The sequence below is a fragment of the Lepus europaeus genome, chromosome 17 (genome assembly GCF_033115175.1).
Source record: "Lepus europaeus isolate LE1 chromosome 17, mLepTim1.pri, whole genome shotgun sequence".
NCBI classification, from domain to species: Eukaryota; Metazoa; Chordata; class Mammalia; order Lagomorpha; family Leporidae; genus Lepus; species Lepus europaeus.
In genome coordinates this window covers 82,733,885-82,752,115 of record NC_084843.1, presented here as the reverse complement: position 1 = coordinate 82,752,115, position 18,231 = coordinate 82,733,885, and the positions used below count along the sequence as shown (strand labels likewise).

At 42.6% G+C, this 18,231-nt stretch overlaps 1 protein-coding gene across 3 annotated transcripts in view; it reads right to left on the bottom strand.

Annotated features, from left to right (window-relative positions):
• ZNF33B (zinc finger protein 33B) overlaps positions 1–6,887 on the bottom strand; it is a 37,570-nt gene extending 30,683 nt beyond the window's left edge. For all 3 annotated transcript variants that reach the window (XM_062214175.1, XM_062214173.1, XM_062214174.1), the window contains exons 1-2: positions 6,788–6,887; positions 4,702–4,755 (exon numbers count right to left, since the gene is read on the bottom strand). The gene's annotated coding sequence lies outside the window, so the exon portion shown is untranslated. The remainder of the gene's footprint in view (positions 1–4,701; positions 4,756–6,787) is intronic.
• Between the last annotated feature and the right edge of the window lie 11,344 nt (positions 6,888–18,231).

The following is an 18,231-nucleotide window of genomic DNA, read 5'->3' as shown; positions in this document are numbered from 1 at the left end:
GAGGGCGGGTTTGGGGGGGAAGAACCGCTATATCCACATTTTCTTTTCCAAAAGTTGTACTTATAGAATTTATATTTATTAAATAAAAGTTTTCTTTTTTTTTTCTTTTTTTTTATTTATTTATTTTTTTATTTTTTGACAGGCAGAGTGGACAGTGAGAGAGAGAGACAGAGAGAAAGGTCTTCCTTTGCCGTTGGTTCACCCTCCAATGGCCGCCGCGGTTAGCGCACTGCGGCCGGTGCACCGCGCTGATCCGATGGCAGGAGCCAGGTGCCTATCCTGGTCTCCCATGGGGTGCAGGGCCCAAGCACTTGGACCATCCTCCACTGCACTCCCTGGCCACAGCAGAGAGCTGGCCTGGAAGAGGGGCAACCGGGACAGAATCCGGTGCCCCGACCGGGACTAGAACCCGGTGTGCCGGCGCCGCAAGGCGGAGGATTAGCCTGTTGAGCCACGGCGCCGGCCTAAATAAAAGTTTTCTATAAAAAATTACTCAAAAGAATAAACACAAAGCACACAAAAAAACACACACACATGAAAAACTGCTCAGAATCACTTTCAGGGAAATAAAAATCAAAATAAAGTATTATCTCATTCCAATCAGAATGGCTATTATCAGGGATCCCAAAAAATAAGAAATGTTGGTGAGGTTGTAGAGAAAAATGGAACTCCATTATAGACTGTTGGTAGAATGCAAATAAGAACAGCCATCATGGAAAGTGGTATGGCTCATAAATCTAAAATCTAAAAACAGATCTACCATATGACACAACTAACTCCCCACTATGAATAATCCAACAGAAATGAAGTTAGCGTACAAAAGAGATATATGTACTCTCATGTTTAGTATGGCAGTACTCACAATAGCAAAGATATGAAATCAACCTAAATGCCCACAACTAGATGAATGGACAAAGAAAATGTGGTAAACATATACAACAGAATAATAGTCAGTCATAAAAAAGAATGAAATCCAGATGCTGGCAACAAAATGAATGGAACTGGAGATCATTATATTAAGTGAAATATATATATTTACTTATACTATATTTCATATTTGCACTTACATACAATTTATGTTCTATGTTTTATATAGAACTTGCTCTATATATGTATATATAATATATATAATTTCTAAATGTGTGGATGTATTTTATTTGATACACAAATATTTGTGAATGTGTCTCCACTGAATTATATTCCTTACATAATACACCCTGTTGGGGTGAGTACTGTGGCACAATGGGTTATGCCACCACTTGGGACACCTGTATCCCACGTCAGAGTGCAGTTCAAGTCTCAGCTACTCTGTCTCCAATCCAGCTTCCTGATAATGCATCCTTAGAGGCAACAGATGATGACTCAAGTGCTTGGGCCGCTGACACCCACATGGGAGATCCACATAGAGTTCTGTGTTCCTGGCTTCAGCCTGCCCAGCTTTGGTGTTGCAGAGGAGTGAACTAGTAAAATGAAACAACAAATGGAAGTATCTCTCTCTCTCTCTGGCTTTCAAATAGATGAAAATAAACATTTAAAAAATAGTACACACATCCTTCCTTATTTTATGAACTCTGGCATGGACCACATATTATGTCATACTAGTATATCCACACTTCCTTCAAAAAAATAGTATGTACATGTATATACATATAGGAATATGTATATAAAGTATTTACATATAAGTGAACGCAGTAAAATATTAAAAAGTGTTAAATATGTATGTGCTCATTCATATATATTCTTAATACCTTTGCAAAACTAGGCAAATGAATTTATATCATTTGAAGCTTCTGCACAGCAAAGAATCAACAGAGACAACAGAATGCAGAAAATATTTGCAAGCTACTCACCAACAAAGAATTAATCCAGATTATATAACGAACTCAAGAAACTCAACAACAACAAAAACAGCCCAGTTATGAAACAGCCAAAGGATCTGAATGGTCATTTCTCAAGAAATACAAACTGCCGGAGCCAGCGCTGTGGCTTAGCAGGTAAAGTCGCTGCCATATGGGCACCAGTGCAAGATTCAGCACCTGCATGGGAGACCCAGAAGAAACTCCTGGTTTCTGACTTCTGATCAGCCCAGATTCAGCCATTGTGGCCATTTGGGGAGTTAACCATTATCAGGAAGCTGGATTGGAAACAGAGTAGCTAGCTGAGACTTGAACTGGCACTCTGATATGATACAGGTGTCCCAAGTGGTGGCATAAACCATTGTGCCACAGTGCTCACCCCAACAGGGTGTATTATATAAGGAATATAATTCAGTGGAGACACATCACAAATATTTGTGTATCAAATAAAATACATCCACACATTTAGAAACTATATATATTATATATATAGCATATATAAAACATAGAACATAAATAGTATGCCTCTGCCTCTCTGTAACTCTACCTTTCAAATAAATAAATAAATCTTAAAAAAAAAAAAAAAAAGAGGCCGGTATCGCGGCTTACTTGGCTAATCCTCTGCCTGAGGCACCAGCACCCCGGGTTCTAGTCCTGGTTGGGGCAACAGATTCTGTCCCAGTTGCTCCTCTTCCAGTCCAGCTCTCTGCTGTGGCCCAGGAAGGCAGTGGAGGATGGGCCAAGTCCTTGGGCCTCTGCACCCACATGGGAGACCAGGAGGAAGCACCGGGCTCCTGGCTTCAGATCGGCGCAGCGCGTCGGCCATAGCGGCCATTTGGGGGGTGAACTAACAGAAGGAAGACCTTTCTTTCTGTCTCTCTCTCTCTCTCTCTCTGTCTAACTCTGCCTGTCCAAAAAAAAAAAAAAAAAAAAAAAGAAAGAAAGAAAGAAATACAAGCAGCAGAAAAAAGACTCCATAAGACTAGCTGTCAGGTAAAGGCAAAGTAAACCACAATGAGATAGCCTACTACAAAAAAAGTAACAAACACTAAGGACAATGCAGAGAAAGAGAAATTCTTACACACTGCTGGTGGGAATATAAATTAGTATAGTCGCTACAGAAAATAATATGGAGAAGCCTTAAAAAACTAGAAATAGAACTGCTACGTGATCTAGCAATCCCATTATGGTGGATATATCCAAAAGAAATGAAACCATCCCATTAAAAAGATACCTGCACCACCATGTTTACTACAGCACTAGTCAAGATACACAATCAACCAATGATGAATGGATAAAGAAAATAAGGTATATATACACACATAAAAAAAAGAATAAAATGTTACCTGCAACAACATGGACATAACTACGGACATTATGGTAAGTTAAATAAGCAGACACAGTAAGACAAATAGCACACATGGTCCCTCACATGAGGAAGCCAAAATGAAGTTGACCTGAACATGACCTGAATATGGAAGAGACAGGTTAGAGAGAGGTTAGATAATGGGTACGAAATCAGATAGGAGTTGGCTCCCTGAATTAGAAAGTACAGCAGGGTGACCACAGCTCACAATAATCGATTATATACTTCCTGAGGACGTAACAGGATCTCAATGGCTCCAATCAACAGGTCATGAGAAAGGGAAATGTTCCATGCCATGATTCAATCAGCACACAATGTTTACAATGATTGAAGCTTCACCCATTGCACCACAGCACTAGCCCCTAAAACAGTAACATTTTTAAAAACCCTTATTGGTTCTGCAAATACTTTCATAAACATGACAATACATTTTAAAACATATATATCAGGGCCAGCACTGTGGCATAGCAAGTAAAGCCACTGCACGCAATGCCAGCATCCCAAATGGGCACTGGTTTGAGTCCCAGATGCTCAGCTTCCGATCCAGCTCTCTGCTATGGCCTGAGAAAGCAGTGAAAGATGGCCCCCAAGTCCTTGGGCCCCTGCATCTGCATGGGAGAACTAGAAGAAGCTCTTGGCTCCTGACTTCTGATCAGCTCACCTCTGGTCATTGGTGCCATTTGGGGAGTGAACCAGCAGATGGAAGATCTTTCTCTCTGCCTCTGCCTCTCTATAACTCTGCCTTTCAAATAAATAAATAAATCGTAAAAAAAAAAAGTATGTACTGCCATTTCCAAAAGATTTGAAAATATTACTATCCCATAAATTAAAAAACAAAAAAACTTTAAAAAAAAATATATCCTCTAGAAATCTTTGTGTTCCCAGGAATCACTCTGTCTGAATCCAAAATTTAATGTCTTCCTCTCTGCCATGGTTATTGGAAACATCACAGACATCTGCAGCTCAACTTCACGACTCAACACATATACATCAACACGTCAACCTGGCCCTGCTATTGCTCACTTACTGTGGATTTTCTCGGATGTCTGATTTTTATCTATTGCTAATTTCTCATTTTTTACATATTAACTTTTTTTAAAAGATTTATTTTATTTGAAAGTCAGAGTTACACAGAGAGAGAAGGAGAAGCAGAGAGAGAGGTCTTCTATCCACTGGTTCACTCCCAAATTGGCAGCAACGGTCAGAGCTGTGCCAATCCAAAGCCAAGAACCTGGAGCTTCTTCCAGGTCTCCCACATGGGTACAGGAGCTCAAGGACATCTTTTACTGCTTTCCCAGGCCATAGCAAAGAGCCGAATTGGAGCAGCCGGGACTTGAACTGGCACCCATATGAGATTCCAGAACTGCAGGTGGAGGCTTAGCCCACTACATCACAGTGCCGGCCCCAACTTATTAACTCTTATAAATTCACAAAACCCACTGGGAAACAAAGCGGGGAATGAATAAGCAGACAACTTACCGTATTCATTGAATGCTGTTTCTTGGACAAATGCAGACAATTCTGAAGCTACTGCTGGGTTAAAAGAAGAATGGGGTCATGAAAGACCTGGCTGTCCTCAATCCTCCTGCCCTAAAATCCTACACATACCCACCAAACAAAATGCTCCCCGTGAGAAAATGTCAACATCCCTCTCACTCTTCAGAATGAACAGGGGAATGGTACAAGATAGATAATACACTAACCTAATTACATAGCACTTAAGCACAAAGAGATCTTTTTTAAATTATTTATTTAAAAGGCAGAGCAAGAGAGAGAAAGATCAGGCTCAAGAGTGAGAAAGGGGGCCAGCACTGTGGCGTAGTAATAGGTTACATTTCTGCCTGCAGCGCCAGCATCCCATTTTGGCACCAGTTCAAGTCCTGACCATGCCTCTTATGATACAGCTCTCTACTAATGGTCTAGGAAAGCAGCGTAGGATGGCCCAAGTGTCTGGGTCCCTGCACTCACATGGGAGAGTCGGAAGAAGCTCCTGGTTCCTGGTTCCAGATTGGCCCTGCCCTGGCCATTGTAGCCATTTGAAGAGTGAACCAGTGGACAGAAAACCTCTCTCTATGTCTGTAACTCTGCCTCACAAATAAATAAAGAACTCTTTAAAAAGAGTAAGAAAAATCTTCCATTCTCAGGTTCACTTCCCAGAAGACTGTAACAGCCAGGGCTGGGGCCAGGGTGAAGCCAAGAGTCAGGAATTCCACCGGGGTCTCCCACATGGGTGGTAGGTATCCAAGTATTTGGGCCCTTACAGGCTGCCTTCCCAGGTACATTAGCAGGGACCTGGATCAGAAGTAGGACAGCCAGGATGTGTGATACAGTGCTCTGCTATGGGAGCTCTGACATTGGATGCCTGCCTGGCAGGCAGCACAAGATTTTTCACTGAGTAAATATAAATATTTGCTTCCTAAGGATTTTTATTAATAATGTAAATTTCCTTTGGTATTTACAATTTAAAATTACAATATTGGTTAAACAACAATATTGTGTATTAACAATTCACTAAAACTGCTGTAAAATATGCTCAGGGCTATCGATTTTCCTACTCCTGTTACTTAACCTTGGGCTACTGACTCCATAGAGAGCTATCAAAAACAGTGCTTCAAGGACAAGGAATGTTTCAGGGGCTGGCATACCATATCCCATATGTGTGCAGGTTCGAGTCCCAGCTGCTCCACTTCCCATTCAGCTCCCTGACAATGCGCCTGGGAAAGCAGTGGAAGATGACCCAAGTGCTTGGACCCCTGCACCCACGTGGAACCCAGAAGAAGCTCCTGGCTCCTGGCTCCAGACCCGCACAGCTTCAGCCATCGCAGCCATCTAGGGAGTGAACCAGCGGATGGAAGACCTCTCCTCTCTCTCCCTCTCACTCTCTCTGTAACTCTGCCTTTCAAATACATAGATCTTTCAGAAAAAAAGAAAAAAAAAGAGGAAAAAAAAGAAAAAGAATGTTTTAACACCTTTAATTTTGTTGCTATTTCTAAAAGGATGTTTTATAAGACACTCGCTTCTGTGGAAAGTGAAGAGCGCCGACTTAGGAGTCAGGAGAACTGATTTTCAGTCTTCACTTCTGAAAAGTCACTAATCTTCAGAACAAAACAAAAAATTTCTACGAAATGAGACAAAAACAGGTAACTTTCTAAGACCTTTCTCAAAAGCAGGGAGAGTCGATACGAGAAGGCGGTGACGGACACGGCCAGACAGCATTTCAGGATGAACCGAGAACCGAGGAGCGCAGCCTGCGGGCGCAGGGCCGCTCCCTGAGACCCGCGGCCGGGCGACCCCTCCTCCGGGGCCCGGGGCCCCGCGCCTTCCCGCCCCAACCCGCCCTCTCCCCGCACCGGCCCCGCCGCGCATGCGCACCCGCCCTCCCGCGCTGCCCGCACGTCGGGGCAGTGCGGAGGGCGCCCTAGGCGGCTCTGCCACACTTCCCGCCCTCCGGGGACCCTACGGGATCCCACGGGACCCACCCCGCACCGCCCGGCACCCGCCGGCTCCCTCCCGTCCCCAGCCGCGCGAGGCCTTCTCGGTCCTCGCCCAACCCTCCAGGCCTCACCCGTGTGCTACACTGGTCCTAGAAGACCGTGTCCACAGGGCGGCTCCACGACGCCCCCACCGCGAGAGTGGAGGAAAACAGGAGGCGCGGCGGAAGCACACAGTGGGCGCAGCTGGTGGAACTACGCATGCGCGAAGCCCGCGCGCAGGCTGACGTCGCTGGTCGGAACTACGTTTCCCGAGAGGCTCCGCGAGCCGCGGGTCGGGTTGCCTGGGAGACGCGGCTTCGCAGGGTGCCTGGGAACTGGGGTATCTAAAGTGAGCGCCTGGTGGACCTTGGTGTGGGTTCCTCACGGTGACACCAAAGCGGAGTACTGAGCTTTGCGGCGCTGGCGCTCAGGCCTTTGGCGGGCGCTGTGCGGTGGCTGCTGCGCCATTGGGGCGCCCCGCGGCTCCTCAGCGGTCTCGCGCCCCAGGGTGCTGGCGGTCAGCCAGGGACAGTGGAATTCGGGAGCAGCTGAAAACATTGGAGGGTGATTAGAATATTCTGGAGCTGGGTGGTGTGCTGATCGCCCGGCTTTGTGACTATAGCTTAAACCTGAAATGTCTTTGTAAGGGAATGAATTTTATAGAATTATCTATTTTAATAATACTTTTTAAAATGAAGACACAAGAGGCGAAAATGTCTAAAGCAAAGGTGAAGGGCCCTTGCTGGGGTGATATTAAAACAAGCACCTTGCAAAAAGAGGTACCCTGGTCCACTGTTGGTGGGAACCTAAGCTGGAGCCGCTGTGGGAGACAGTATGGAGACGCCTCAGAAATCTGAATACAGACCCAGCCATCCCACTCTGGGAGTTTACCCAAACCACAGGAAATCGGCATATGAAAGAGCTCTGTACCCCCAATTTCATTGCAGCTCAATTGCAATACCTAAGATATGGGATCAACCCAGATGTCCATCAGCTGTTGAATGGATAAAGAAATTATGGTATATGTGTACACTATGGAGTATATGTAGTGAAATCCTGTCTTTTGCAACAACATGGACACAACTGGAAACCATTATACTCAGTGAAATAAGTTAGTCCCCGAAAGACAGATACCATGTGTTTTCCTAGATCTGAGGTAGCTGATAGAGTACCTGAAATGTAATGTTTAGAGATTGGATGATTGTTCACAGCTCTTATCGCCTCTGTTGAGGCCCACTGGTTTTTGTTTTGTTTTGTTTTTGGTTGTTGTTGTTTTCTTTTTCTCTTCAACTATGTGTTGGACTCTTTTACTTAGAGTAGGGTTAACTATACGATCATTAAGTATACTGAAAATAGAGCTTTGTAAAAATTGAGAGTGGGAAAGAGAGAGGAGGAGGAAGGGTTGGAGTGTAGATGGCAGGGAGGGTGGGGGAAAGTGCCACTGTGTTCCAAATCTGTATATATGAAATATATATAACTTACATACTTAAATAAAATTTTAAAAAATGAGCATCTTGCAAACAGAAGGAAACTCCTCACCCTGTCACCCAGTCTACTGTCATGTTTGAATGTTTAGAGCGATAGTAGGTGTTAAAAATACAGTGCTTCAATAGCTCATCCAAAAAGATTGCAAAGCAACAAAACGCAATTCTACTTTTTTTAAAGCTCTTGACATAAAGTTAACATTAGAGTTAGCAGGTCACCAAATAGTTTTATATAAACATGAGTCATAACCCACTGTTACGGCCGGCGCCGTGGCTCAACAGGCTAATCCTCCGCCTTGCGGCGCCGGCACACCGGGTTCTAGTCCCGGTCGGGGCACCGGATTCTGTCCCGGTTGCCCCTCTTCCAAGCCAGCTCTCTGCTGTGGCCCTGGAGTGCAGTGGAGGATGGCCCAAGTGCTTGGGCCCTGCACCCCATGGGAGACCAGGAGAAGCACCTGGCTCCTGCCATCAGATCAGCGAGATGTGCCAGCTGCAGCGGCCATTGGAGGGTGAACCAACGGCAAAAGGAAGACCTTTCTCTCTGTCTCTCTCTCTCACTGTCCACTCTGCCTGTCAAAAAATAAAAAAATAAATAAAAAATAAAAATAAAAAATAACCCACTGTTAGCAAGGCTTTGAAATCTGTGATTGCTAAATCATTCAAAAAGTTGGGGGTATTGCACTATTTGAATTTCTGAGAATAATATGATTTATGTAAAATTTTCTTAAAGTGTGACATAATTTAAATTCATGTAGTCTCTGAGAGAATAGTTCTATGTATTTTCTGTAGGTTCATGTATAATGGATAAAATGCAAGGGAAAAACTAAAACAAATACTTGTACCAGCGATTACATCTGTAGAAGAGGCTAGGTTGGTGGTGGTGGTCCAAAGAGGTTTTTGTCCTTATCTGCAAGACAATGCATTCTACATTTGTGACAGCATAAAGCAATAACTTAAAGAATAGACAACACAGTCCTGACAAAACCACCTGTGGAACAGCAGGAGAGGGGACAATCTAAAGTGGCTCATTCTCCTTGACATAGTAATATTTTCTAATTTTCACTCCTGCCATCTTTTTTAATTTTTTAATTAATTTTTAACAGATCCAAATGGTTTGCAGATACAAGTCTAAGAACATAATGATATTCCCTTCCTCCCTCTGATCCTCCTCTCTTCTACCTTTTTTTTTTTTTTTTTTTTTTTAGTTTTCGAGATAACATTTTAAATTTTCACTGCAGTAAAAGGGCCTAGTACATGACTGAAGAAGTTTAACAAGTACAAAGCAAAAAGACCTTAGTTTAGTGAGAATATAAATAATGGCTGTAAACAAAAATTGAATGGAAAAGTAACCATTTCACCAATATACTGGGATTTTTTTGGCAATTAGTCATGTGTGATTTCTTTCAATGAATAGAACCAATGACAATGTAACATCTAAGTATTTCCTGTGTGGTTAGAAAATAATAAAGTTCATTTAGACTTTAAGCCATTTCTCCTCAACAGTTTATGCATGCACATGAATAATTTTATGCAAGTTGTAATACAAATAATTATATTTTACATTTTTTGTTACCAGTTACCACAGATCAGGGGAAAATATGATATTTGTTTTTGGGGACTGATTTAACTAATGATTTCCAGTTGCATCCATTTTGTTGCAAAAGACAGCATTTTATTCATTTTTATAGCTGAGTAGTATTCCACAGTATGTATGCCACATTTGCTTTATCCACTCATCAGTTGATGGACATCTGGGTTGATTCCATATCTAAACTATGGTGAACTAGGCTGCAATAATCATGAGGTTATAGATAACTCTTTCATATGCTAATTTCATTTCATTTGGGTAAAGTCCCAGGAGTGGAATGATTCATTCATATGGTAGATTATTTTCAGATTTCTGAAGAATCTCCACAATGTCTTCCATATGGTTGTACAGGTTACACTCCCACCAACAGTGGAATAGGGTACCTTTTTCCTCTCTAGGATTTATTTTTTAGTTTTTGGATGATGGCCATTCTAATTGGGGTGAGGTGAAACCTCATTGTGTTTTTTATTTACATTTCCCTGATGGCTAGTGATCCTGAGCATTTTTTCATGTGTCTGTTGGCCATTTGAATTTCATCTTTTCAAAAATGCCTGTTCACATCCTTAGCCCAGAATAACTGGATTGTTTGTTTTGATTTGTTGAGTTTATTGAGCTCTTTATATATCCTAGATATTAATCTTTTATCATTTGCATAGTTTGCAAATATTTTCTCCATTCCATCGGTTGCCACTTCATGTTGTTGAGTGTTTCCTTTCCAGTGCAGAAACTTCTTACTTGATGTAATCCCATTTGTCTATTTTTATTTTATTCCCTGTGCTTCTGCTGTCTTTTCCAAGAAGTCTTTGCCTATGCCAATGTCATGCAGATTTTCCCCTGATGTTTTCCTCTAGTAATTTGATGGTATCCAGTTGTAGATTTAGATCCTTGGTCCATTGTGAGTTCATTTTTGTGTAAAGTGTAAGGTATGGGGTCTTGTTTTATGCTTCCACACATGTAGATCCAATTTTCCCAACACCATTTGTTGGAGATACTGTCCTTTCTCCAAGGATTAATTTTAGCTTGTTTGTGAATGATTAGATGGTTGTTGTGCATGGATTAATTTCTGGGATTTCTATTCTGTTCCATTGACCTAACATGCCTAGTTTTGTGGCAGTACCAGGTTGTTTTGATTATAACTGCCCTGTAGTATAAGAACCAGAACAACAAAGAACCAAGTTGCCAAGAGATTGACTGAGGGAAAACTTCAGTAAACAATGTGATAAAATTCAAAACAGCACAGAGAATCAGAAGACCAGAACAAAGAGAGGAAAAAAAGTACATTGAAACTCCTACCCTGGCTCCTGGTCAGGGAAATTCTACTGTGCTGGGGAAAGCTCAGCAACCCTCATCATCTCCATAGGTGGGCAGCACTAACCACAGAAGTCTATGGACTTCACTGTTCTTACATCTGTTCTAGAAAGCTATATGCTATATCTGTTCTAGAATGCTATAAGCACCAGCATCACCCATACTGACCCAGCAGGAACTAGGGAAGGTTCCATCCACATCACATAGTGTCAGGGCTATGACTCTTGGTGTCACAAAGCACAGAATCCCTCAAACGTGTCTGAAAGGATAAGGGGACAGCCCCCTATGTGTCCCACAGCACCAAGAATGTGGCTATAAGCATCACAAACCCTAGTGTCATTGATACCCAAGTCTGGGACCAGAAGACAGACACCTTTTAAAGACAACATTGACTTCAAAGTCAACTGCTACCCTCATGAACTTCTGCAGATTAGACAATTGTGGCACTCATAGACACTGATTGATTACAGCTGACACTTCTGAGTTCACTAAAACCAAAGTCAAAGCCATGACCCAACTGATACCCAACATTCCATCTAAACAGTGGAAGCTACTCTACAAAGAAAGTGTGCAGACATCAGTGAAAATATTCAGAATATAGGGTGCTATGGGTACAGCAGGATTTGTCTCCCCAAAACTCATGCAAATGTCTTAATGGTTGATGGATTAAGGGTGAGGATTTGATCTAATTGTGACAACTAGGAAGTAGGTCTGATGGCAGGTTTTTGGGGTACTTGGAGGGTGGTTCTCAATAAGGTTGATTTTTTTTTTAATTCTAGTTTGGCCTAGGTACTCTCTCTTGCTCTTCTTCCTGGTCTCTCCTGCCAGGACAGGTTTCCACCAGATGCTGGATGATGGGACCACCCAATCCTGAACTATAATCTCCAATTGTGAACCAAAATAAACTTCTTTCTCAGAAAAGCTCCTCTTGGTTATTTTAAAGTAATAAAAAGTGGATGATCATAAAGGGATATCTGAAGGAAGTAGAGAAGAAAAACGCACTGAGAATCAATTATAGCTAAAAATGTCCCAAGTCTTGAAAGAGATATGGATATCCAGATACAGGAAGCTCAAAGGACCCTAATCAGACTCAGCCTTCTCTTAGGGCCAGTGTTGTGTCATGGCGGATAAAGTCACTGCCTGCAACCCTGGCATCCCATATAGGCACCAGTTTTAGTCCCGGCTGCTCCTCTTCCTATCGAGCTCTTTGCTGTGGCCTGGGAAAGCAGCAGAAGATGGCCCAAGTCCTGTAATCCCTGCACCCACATGGGAGACCAGGAAGAAGCACCTGGTTCCTGGCTTCAGATTGGCACAGCTCCAGCCATTGCAGCCATTTGGCGAGTGAACCAATGGACCTAAGACATTTCTCTCTGTCTCTCCCTCTCACTGTCTGTAACTCTACCTCTCAAATAAATAAATAAAATCTTTTTTAAAAAGTCTTTATATTTCATTTATGAGTGGTTGGGGCCAGCATAGTAGGCTAAGCCTCTGCCTGTGGTGGTGGCATCCCATATGGCAGTGGGTTCATATCTCAGCTGCTCCTTTTCTGATCCAGCTCTCTGCTTATGTCCTTGGAAAGCAGTGGAGGACAATCCATGTACTTGGGCCCCTGCACCCACCTGGGACCCCAGAAGAAGCTCCTGGCTCCTATATTTGAATAAGCCTAGCTCTGGCTATTGCGACCATTTGGGAAGTAAACCCCTAGATGGAAGACCTTTCACTCTATCTCTCTCTGTAACTCTGCGTCTCAAATAAAATCTTAAAAAAATGGGAAAAAAAAGGTATGAGTGGATTACACACCATTTTTATAATAGTAAAGCAATCCATCCAACTGCTGTCTGTATGGTTACTCTTACCAGTGAATTTTATACCTTCTGATATTTTCTTCTTACTCATTAGTGTTTGAATAACTCCCTTTATCATTTTGTGTAAGGATGGTCTGTTGGTAATAAATTCAAAACTTGATGGAGGCAGTGGAGCAGGGTCTGGGAATGTCTTTATTCCTCCCTCATTTCAGAAGGATAACTTTGCTGAGTACAGTATTTTTGTCTGGCAATTGCTTTCCTTCAGTACTGTGAAAATCTCATCCCACTCCCTTCTGAATTATAAGGTTTCCACTAGGTAGGCTGCACAGCAGCCTCATAGAATGTCAGATGCCCTAAACAGCACTCTGGCCTCAGAATCAGCCCTTAACATATTTGAATCTGGCTAAAAAGCCCATGAAAGCATTCCAGGCATGGAAAGCCAAGACACTGTAGCAAACAATGGCCTACATGAAAGATCTCTGTGAGTGAGATCCCAGTGGAAAGAAGGGACCATCAAAGAAGGAGGTACCTTTTTCTGAAGGGAGGGGATAACTTCCACTTTGATTATGGCCCTGTCTAAATAATGTCAGAGTTTGTGGACTCGAAAGGCTTCCATTACCTTGGCAGATCATGACAAGAGCCTCGGGTGATCACTGATGTCATAAATAAGAATGTCAATTGTTAAATTAACAACAGGAATCACTGTGCACTTACTCCCCATGTAGGACCTCTGTCCTTAATGTGTTGCACTATGAGGATTAACAGTAAAACTAGTCTTCAAACAGTACTTTATACTTTGTGTGGGTGCAAACTGTTGAAATCTAGTTAGTATAGAGTTGATCTTCTGTATATAAAGATAACTAAAAATGAATCTTGGACCAGTGCTACAGCTCAATAGGCTAATCCTCTGCCTGCGGCACCGGCACCTCGGATTCTAGTCCTGGTTGGGGTGCCGGCTTCTGTCCCGGTTGCTCCTCTTCCAGTCCAGCTCTCTGCTGTGGCCCGGGAGTGCAGTTGAGGATGGCCCAAATCCTTGGGCCCTGCACCCATATGGGAGACCAGGAGAAGCACTTGGTTCCTGGCTTCAGATTGGCACAGCACGCCAGCCACAGCAGCCATTGGGGGGTGAACCAACGGAAAAAGGAAGACCTTTCTCTCTGTCTCTTTCTCTCACTGTCTAACTCTGCCTGTCCAAAAAAAATGAATCTTAATGAAGAATGGGATGGGAGAGGGAGTAGGAGGTGGGATGGGAGTGGGGGTGAGAGGGTGGGCATGAGGGGAAGAACCATTATATTTCAAAAGCTATACCTATGAAATTTATATTTATTAAATAAAAAGCTTTCTTAAAAAAAAGGAGTGGTAAATGTAAAAAAAAGGCTTCCCCTGAGAAAGCTGCAGTGAAACAAATTGAGATACTATGATGTGTTATTTATTTTCTCTTTTAACATTTATTTTTTAGCTTTAATCATGAAGAGCTTGATTATAGTATGTCATGGGGGTGCTGGTGTTGTGGTGCAGCAAGTAAAGCTGCTGCCTGCCACACCAGCATCCCATATGAGTACCTATTCATGTCCCAAGTGCTCTACTTCCAATCCAGCTCCCTGCTGATGGCCTTGGAAAAGAAGTGGCAAATGATCCAAGATGAAGCTTCTGCCTTCAGTCTGACTTCAGCCTGGCCCAGCTCTGGCTGCTGTGGCCATCTGGGGAATGAACCAGTGGAAGGAAGACCCTCTCCCTCCTCTTCCCCCTCCCCACCCTCTCCCTCCCCCTCTCCCTCTCCCTCCCCCTCTCCCTCTCCCCACCTTTCCCTCTCTCTCCCCATTCCCCTCTCCCTTTCATTCTCCTTCTCCCTCTGCCTCTCCCATAAAATGTTATGAAGTAGACTTGGTTAAGTATGACTGGTGCCCTTGACCTTTCTTCTGGATGTATTCTTTTCCTAGAAAACTAGGATATTTTCTGTTATCTTTTTGACTATGCTTTCTACTCCTTTGACATTCTCAAGTTCCGTTTGAAACCCAATAACTTGGAGGAGACCTCCAAGATGGCGGAACAGGGAGGGAGCTCACTGATAGTCCAGGAAAAGATAGTTTAATAAAAGTGGAGAAACAAAGTGGAGAAAAAGTAGTCTCAGGAAAGAGGGAAAAAACTGCAGATGAAACTCTTCCAGAATTAGAGGGATACAGTGGACATACGTGGAGGGCATGGGCGCCTATGGCTTGGGAGCCCAGCTGCTGAGAGTGTCTCCTCTCCAGCACTGGAAAGGGAGGTGAGGTGAAATGCAGTATCCTGAGACACTGGCAGAAAAGTGGCAGGAAGAGCCTACAGGGAACAAGGCTTGAAGCCGTGTGGGGGAAAGTACACCAGCCTAACTAGAGGAGAGAAAAAAAAATAAAAGGGACTGGCAGGGACATGATTCCCTTTACTCACAAAGGTGAGCAAGACAATAGAGAAGGCACCATTTTGGACATATGTAACAGCTGTGTCAGCTCAGGGCTGTGCCCACTCTCAACCAAACAGAAAAACCTGACTCTGATGGGGAGAAATAACAGGAGACTAAGACCTAGTGAATGTGTGGAGCTGATGAACTGGGAATGTGAAAAAAAACTGAGAGTGTGTGGGAGAACTCGCAGTGTGGCTGAGACATGAGTAGTCTCAGTGGGAGACACCACAAATTTGAGCAGCCTTGGCTACCTGGCAAGAGACATTGCAGGGGAATCTGAGCTTACACTGAGGACTGCACAAATCCTTTGTGTGGTCCTTGGGACAGAGCAGACAAATATTATACCCACTGGGGCTAGCGCTAAGGCACTGATTGCCATTGAGGAGAAGAGTTCAGCTGAGTGGAATTAATTCCCTTCTGAATAAAAAAGAGAGAGAGAGAAGATTTACTACACCAAATTTGGCTGTGTCTTCTTTAGCACACCCTTAACCCTGAAGAACTGAACAGAGCTCTCTGGCAACACCCACCACAAGTCTCTAGAGATTCAGCAAAAGCAGATAGTCCACTTAATCTAGAGTCATATTATAATGAGAAAAACCACCACAGCAAAAAAGAAGAAGAAGAAGAAGAAGAAGAAGAAGAAGAAGAAGAAGAAGAAGAAGAAGAAGAAACTAAAGAATATCTCCACAATGCCAAACAACAAATGCAGAAACCGAGGTAACAAGAACAAGGAAGACATCATAATGCTCCCAAATGAATATGACACTCCAAGACAAGATTATGAAGATGATGATATAGAAGAAATGCAAGATATGGATTTCAAAAAATTTATGATAAGAACATTTAGAAGTTATCACAAAAAATGCATGAACTACAGAAATCCGTACAGGGCAGGACAGAAAATCACTCTCATGAAAATGAAATCTTAAGGAGGAATCAAAATGAAATGAGAAATTTTAGTAGAACATGAAATTGAGATATTGAAGAGAAACCAAAATGAAATGAAGAATTCAATAGAACAAATAAAAAACACATTTGAGAACCTTAAAAACAGAATCAGTGAGGCAGAAGAGAGAATATCAGACTTCAAAGACAGAGCACAGGAAAGTATACAGTCAAACCAAATAAAAGAAGAGGAAATTAGAAATCTAAAAAATATTGTTGGGAATCTACAGGATACTATTAAAACACCCAACATTCAGGTTCTAGGAATTCCTGAAGGCATGGAGAGGGAGAAAGGATTAGAAGGCCTTTTTAGTGAGATACTAGCAGAAAACTTCTGGGGTTTGGAGAAGGAAAGAGACATCCAAGTACAGGAAGTACATAGAACCCACAATAAACATGACCAAAAGAGATCCTCACCATGACACATTGTAATCAAACTCACCACAGTGAATCATAAAGAAAAGATTCTAAAATATGCAAGAGAGAAATGTCAGATTACTTTCAGAGGATCTCCAATCAGACTCACAGCAGACTTCTCATTAGAAACCCTACAGGCTGGCCAGGACCATGGCTCATTAGGCTAATCCTCCACCTGTGGCGCTGGCACTCCAGGTTCTAGTCCCGGTTGGGGCGCTGGTTCTGTCCCGGTTGCTCCTCTTCCAGTCCAGCTCTCTGCTGTGGCCCGGGAGTGCAGTGGAGGATGGCCCAAGTCCTTGGGCCCTGCACCCACATGGGAGACCAGGAGGAAGCACCTGGCTCCTGGCTTTGGATTGGCGCAGTGCGCCAGCTGTAGTGTCCATTAGGGAGTGAACCAATGGAAAGAAGACCTTTCTCTCTGTCTCTCTCTCTCACTGTATAACTCTGCCTGTCAAAAATAAAATAAAATAAAATAAAACAAAGAAACCCTACAGGCTAGGAGGGAATGGCAAGATATAGCCCAAGTACTAAGAGAAAAAAACTGCCAGTCCAGAATATTATATCCTGCAAAGCTCTCATTTGTGAATGAAGGTGAAATAAAGACCTTTCATCGCAAACATAAATTGAAAGAATTTGTCACCACTCATCTAGCCCTGCAAAAGATGCTTAAAGATGTGTTACACACAGAAACACGGCCATCAATACAAAAGGAGGTAAAGGAAGAAAATCTCTAAGTAAAAGATCACAAGAAGTTCAAAACATATATTAGAAATATCTTTGGGAAAATGGCAGGGCAAAGTCACTACTTATCAATAGGCAGTACCTTTCCCTCAAGGGGGGAGAGAACTTCCACTTTGAATATGGTCTTGTCTAAATAAGATCAGAGTTGGTGAACTCAAAAGACTTCCATAGCCTTGGCAGCTCATGCCAAGAGCCTCCGGTGATTACTGACACCATAAATAAGAGTGTCAATTGTTAAATCAACAACAGGAGTCACTGTCCACCTGTTCCCCATGTCGGACCTCTGCCCTTAATGTGTTGTACTATGAGAATTAATGGTAAAACTACTACTCAAACAGTACTCTATACTTTGTGTGTCTGTGTGAGTGCAGTCTGTTGAAATCTTCACTTAGTATATACTAAGTTGATCTTCTGTATAAAAAGATAATTGAAAATGAATCATGGTGAAGAATGGGATGGGAGAGGGATTGGAAGATGGGGTTTTTACAAGTGGGAGGGAGGTTATGGGGGGAAAAGCTGCTATAATTCAAAAGCTGTACTTTGGACATTTATATTTATTAAATAAAAGTTGAAAAGAAAAAAAAGAAACCCAATAACTCAGTTATTTGCTCTTTTCATACTGTCCCCAAATTTCTATGTGCTTTCTTCATTGATTTGATTCATTTTCTCCAGTGAGTCTGTTTTAGGGGTCACTGATTCTTTTGTTTATTCTGCTGTTAATGTCTTCTAGCACATTTTAAATTTCAATTAGTGTACTTTTCAGTTGAAGGATTTGTTTAATTTTTTACAATTATTTCCATTGCTCTGT